Below are 6,000 nucleotides of genomic sequence, written 5' to 3'. Positions count from 1 at the left end.
GTCATTCCTGCCATCCTAGGTATCAGTCTGGTGAATCTTCGCTGCACTCTCTCCATGGCAAGAACATCCTTCCTCAGATAAGGCGACCTAAACTGCACACAATACTCAAGGTGTGGTCTCACCAAGGCCCTGTACAACTGCAGCAAGACATCCTTGTTCCTGTACTCAAATCCTCTCGCTATGAAGGCTAACATATCATTTGCCTTCAGCGACTGGTGCACAAGGACACCCAGGTCTTGTTGTGTTAAGTATGTGTATTGTATTGAACAATTAACACAAAGACTTAAACGTATAACTCAAACAGGTCTTTACTGGTTGGAGGTAGGGACTATACGTAGGTCTTTACTTCATGCCCACAGGCGGGAACTGAGGGGAGATCAGTACCCACAGTACTATTTATACCCCTATGGCCAGGAGTGGTACTGCGTATCACTACGCCCTACAAGTAGTGCAGTCCTGTCCATAGGTTCAAAGTAGCACACATATTACATACACAACATTCCTCCCTTCCTAGCTTTACAGTCATCTCCCCATTTAACATAACGTAATAACATATATACATATATAACTTCATGTTTAACGTAACATATCACAGATTCAGTCTCTGCGGAAAACAGTTCACAGATTCAATCTCTGTGGTGTAGTCGGTTCACGTTACTCATTCAATAGTCCTTTCATGGATTTAACAGCTTGAACTTCCGAACTGATTTGGCTCCGTTCGGAGGGACCACGTGTGTGATCTGGTAGAGGTGATAATGGTTCAGATGGGTCATCTTCTGTTTTTACTTTTCCTTTTCTGCTTCTTGGAGACTCTCTGGGCTCCATTGTCAGCTGCCACAGCTGCCAGCTGCATGCGCAGTTCCTCCTTCTCTTCCTCCTTTTTTCGTAGTAGAGCCACCTTCTCCCGATGTTCCGTAGACTTTCGGTGCTCCTCCATGATTTCTGTATGGTGGGAGTCGAAGTTACAAGTTGGGCAGGACAGGACATAGTAATATTCGGAGTCGTCCGACAGGTCAGCGAGAGGGTCGTCTATTTCCTCCATACCCAGCTGGACATTAGCCAGCTCTTGTTCCAAATCCAGACATCTTTCCTGAAGAGACTTCTTCATGTGTACCTCTGCATCCAGCTTTTTCTGGGCTTTCAGCAAGTCGTTTACTAGTGACCTCATTTGTGATTTTAATACTTCAACTTCCTTTGGAGATTGATTGATCGGACTATGCAATCCCTCTACCGGAGCAGCTGTTTCAGCGGTCTGTTGTTCTACGTTGACGTGAGTCAGCGTACTTTTGGCATCCAAGGGCTGCTCTGTTGCAGTCATCTCAGTCTGTGTTGCCACCTCAGCTCTTCCAATAACCTTTGAGAGCTCCGAACCCCTTTCGTTTGAATATTGAAGTTCGTGTTCAAGTTTTTCCCATTTCAGAGTCCTGTCCTTCAGCATATGCAGGAGTTGGCTGACCGTTAACTCCTCTGACATCAGACGTTTTGTGTGCTCCTGCTCCATTTTCTCCATCAGCTGCTTCTGTTGTCTTTCCAGATTCTCCAACTCTATATCAAAGAACTCTTTCGTTGCATTCAACTCTTGCTCAAAACGGCGAAGCATTTGTTCTAATTGCTGTTGTAGTTTGAAATGGAGTTGAGTTCGAGCCCGGTGTCCCTCAGAAATGGGCACATCAGTAGACTTGCCAGACTCAGAATCCACAGTTAAACTATGTTGTTGTTGCTCAGTGGAATTCTGTGCTGAAACTTTGTCTTTTGCACCTGAGTTGGGCTTACCATCATCCGTTCCAGAGTCTGGGCCGACTATCTTCACCGAGTTCTCACTCGTTATTGTTTGTAGGAAATGCCAGTCCATATTCATTTTCCTAATCCACTCCCATCCTAGTAGTGGAGAACCTCCTTCAGATATCACATATAAGTCCATTATTTGACTGTCTTCGCCCTTGTGGACCACTGCAACCTCTATTTTCCCGATGGGGTACACTCTTTGCCCCGTGTATGTTTTCAATATAATCCCCGTATTCTGTAGGGGAATATGTTGGAATAACTTTCCGTAATCTTTCTTATTTATGACCGTCAATGCTGATCCAGTGTCCAATTCCAGTTTTACTTGGACTCCTTCTATCTGAAGAGTGACCCAAATTGTCTGGAGGTCTGCACCCTTACCAGTGTTGAGTACTCTTAAGCTAGCCAGTTCATTACAGCTTAAGCTAGCCAGTTCATTACTGCTAGCGTCTGAATCGGACTCCTGTTCGGTCACCTTGTGTACCTTTGCGTATTTTCCTTGCGGTGACTTCTTGTTGCTGGTCTTCTTCCCTGACCTGCATACTCTAGCTATATGTCCAAGCCTACCACAAGTTCTACATTCTTGGTTTTTAAACCAACACTGGTTCTGATCATGCGTTGTCTTTCCACAACGATAACATTTGCCAGAACTCACACCCAATTTGTGTGCACTGAGCTCCGGTGACCGTAGCTGCATTACTGCCGTGCCTCTCGCTGCGGCTTCGTGTGCTGCTGCCATAGTGACCGCCTTCTCAAGCGTCAGCTCATTCTCCTCGAGCAGTCGCTTTTGTGTATCCTGTTTAAATAAACCACACACAAATTTGTCTCGTAGTGCATCTGTCAGTCCCGTTCCAAACTGGCAATATTTCGCTAATTTACGCAATTCCAGCAAATATTCAGCATTGCTTTCATGCTGTAGCTACCTTCTGTCATAAAATTTAAATCGTTCCGCTAGCATCAGCGGCGTGGGGTTTAGATGATCTTTCAGGACAGTAACAATCTCATCGAACGTCTTATCTGCCGGTTCATCTGGTGATAACAGGTGTTTCAATTGCCCGTATGTCTTCGCACCCATTAAATTTAATAATGTTAGAGCTTTATCTTGGTCACGAATTTTATTGGCCTTACAATAATTTTTTACTCTTTCAACATATATGGCCCAATCTTCGAGGTCACTATCAAAGGTGCTAATATTCCCGTGTTTAGGCATTGTAGATTTGCAATTTCTCAGATTTTATTTTGTTTACTTGTTATCAAAGATGGCGGCTTCCCGCTCTTGCCGTCGTCCTCCGCCCACAAAATGGCGGTTTTCCCGCGCTTGGCGGTCTTCACCCGTCCCCCGACGTCGTCTCCCTTCAGCCCCCGAGTGCGGCCCTTATCTTCGCCGCGATCGCCCGAGTGCGGCCCTTATCAGCGGATGCGATCGCTGGATCGCGAAGTGGCTCCCGACCGAAGCGGCTCTTGCTCGCTCCCTCCCGGGCTCTGGCTTACCCGCTCGCGCGTTTCACCGCGGCTCTTATCAGGGATTGCGATCGCCCTTATCTTCTCCAACTTCCCCAGCCCTGTCTTTGCAGCCAACGCTGCACGGCTTACCCCACCACCTAGGTTGAACAAGGAAACTGCAGAAAGACTTCTGTCAGTCGCTGGAAGCTGTCAGGATGGCTGCTGCACTCCAGTGCTCAGTCGCTGATGGAGGCTTCAGAGTCCTAAAGCCTGTCGCTTCTAGTGGGGTGGTGATGTTTGAAACCTCTCTTCAACTGCCGCAGGGTAAGAACCTGACTCATCGCCAGTGTTAAGTATGTGTATTGTATTGAACAATTAACACAAAGACTTAAACGTATAACTCAAACAGGTCTTTACTGGTTGGAGGTAGGGACTATACGTAGGTCTTTACTTCATGCCCACAGGCGGGAACTGAGGGGAGATCAGTACCCACAGTACTATTTATACCCCTATGGCCAGGAGTGGTACTGCGTATCACTACGCCCTACAAGTAGTGCAGTCCTGTCCATAGGTTCAAAGTAGCACACATATTACATACACAACATGTTGCACTTCCCCTTTTCCCAATCTATTGCCGTTCAGATAATAATCTGTCTTCCTGTTTTTGCCACTGAAGTGGATAACCTCGCATTTATCCACATTATACTGCACCTGCCATGCATCTGCCCAATCACCCAACCTGTCAAATCGTACTGGAGTTTCTCTGCATCCTCCTCACAGCACACACGCCCACCCAGCTTTGTGTCGTTTGCAAACTTGGAGATATTAAATGGGCTAGAAATTCGGGTCCCCACGGTGAGTATGCGTTGGGTACTCACGCGTAGGCCCAACGGAAGTGCCGGTTTCGTGCATGCACTGCGCATGTACGGGAAACCGGAACTTCCATTCCCTTAAAGGGGTTCACAGGTCGAACGCGTGCGCCGGAGAGGCAGCGCGTACACCTGGAACTTCCGTTATTTTTGCAGGTTTCTCCAGGAGGGTAAGTCTCCAGGAGCTACGCTTGTAAAAAGCAGTCGCAAGGCCTGCTTTTAACAAGGTAAGTGCTGAATTAAGTTAAATTAAAACAATTTTTCAACAGGTTTATTATTTTTAAATACTTTAAAGAAAGGTAAGTTTATTTTTAGCCCCGTTAGAAAAAATGTTTAAAAAAAATTTATTTGAAGTTTTAGTGATATTTTGGGGCTGAATTGTAGTCATAGATTTGACAGCTCTTCCTGTCAAATTTATGAATGGGCATTCCCTGCTACCATTGGCTCTCCCTGGCCCACGTGATCCCAGGGGACGCATCGAACTAACTGCGCCCCTGGGATACGCAAGCACTGCGCGCCGGCAGCTGGAGGAGGCCCAGGATCGGAATCCCACGCGGGCCCACAGCTCAATGGCCGGCGCGCTAGGTAAGTGCAGGTCGGGGGCTTGCACCCACGGGAAGCCCCCGACCCGAATTTCTGGGCCAATTACATCTAGTTCCCTCATCTAGATCATTGATATATATATTGTGAATAGCTGGGGTCCTAGCCCACCCTGACGGGCCCAGACGTGAGGACATTGGCCTCAAGTGACATTGGATGCTGGGCTGGATCCCCAGGTTCACCAGGGATCTGCCCCGCACCCCCCCCCCCCGCCGGCAGAAGACATGGCAAATCCCAATTCCGGGTTCGGACGTTTAGCTCCGGCCACACTTTCTACATCCGGCTTTTTGTTGTTGGGTGGGGTGGGGGCGGGTGCGGGGAGTGTCTGCGAGGGGGTTGGTGATCCCAGGCCTTGAATCATACAGAACAGTAAGGAGGCCGTTCGGCCCATCATGCCTGTGCTGGCTCTTGGAAAAAGCTCTCCAATTAGGCCCACTCTTGCGCCTTACCCCTACAAATTTTTCCTATCCAATTCCCCTTTTAAAAGTTGCTATTGAATCTGCTCCTTTCAGGCAGCGCATTCCAGATCACAACAACTCGCTGCGTTAAAAAAAACTCTCCTCATCTCCCCTCTGGTTGTTTTGCCAATTATCTTCAATCTGTGTCCTCTAGTTACCGACCCTCCTGCCACTGCAAACAGTTTCTCCTTATTTACTCTATCAAAACCGCTCATGATTTTGAACGCCTCTATTGAATCTCCCCTTAACCTTCTCTGCTCTAAGGAGAACAATCCCAGCTTCTCCAGTCTCTCCACATAACTGAAGTCCCTCATCCCCTGGTACCATTCTGGTCAATCTCCCCTTAACCTTCTCTGCTCTAAGGAGAACAACCCCAGCTTCTCCAGTCTCTCCACATCACTGAAGTCCCTCATCCCCTGGTACCATTCTGGTCAATCTCCCCTTAACCTTCTCTGCTCTAAGGAGAATAATCCCAGCTTCTCCAGTCTCTCCACATCACTGAAGTCCCTCATCCCCTGGTACCATTCTGGTCAATCTCCCCTTAACATTCTCTGCACCCTCTCCAAGGCCTTGATATCCCTCCTAAAGTGCGGTGTCCAGAATTGGACTCAATACTCCAGCTGAGGCCTATCCTGAGGCTTCCTTGAGGATTCCCCCACCACCCTGTCCTCCACCCCCAGATCCAGCATTAGGCCCCAGGAGGATGGATTGCCCTGTGATTCAGGGCCCGCCGACACAGCAGCAGAAGAGGACCAATTAAAAGCACCAAAGGGGTTCGACCTGACCGACCCGTTGCTCCCCCTGCTCAGGTGACACAAAACCGAGGCCCCGTCTGCCTGCTCGGCTGG

Source organism: Somniosus microcephalus, unplaced genomic scaffold, assembly GCF_052327205.1.
Source record: "Somniosus microcephalus isolate GS21.2 unplaced genomic scaffold, FLI_Smic_1.0 unresolved_chr4, whole genome shotgun sequence".
Lineage (NCBI taxonomy): Eukaryota > Metazoa > Chordata > Chondrichthyes > Squaliformes > Somniosidae > Somniosus > Somniosus microcephalus.
Note: the sequence above shows the minus strand (reverse complement) of the source record.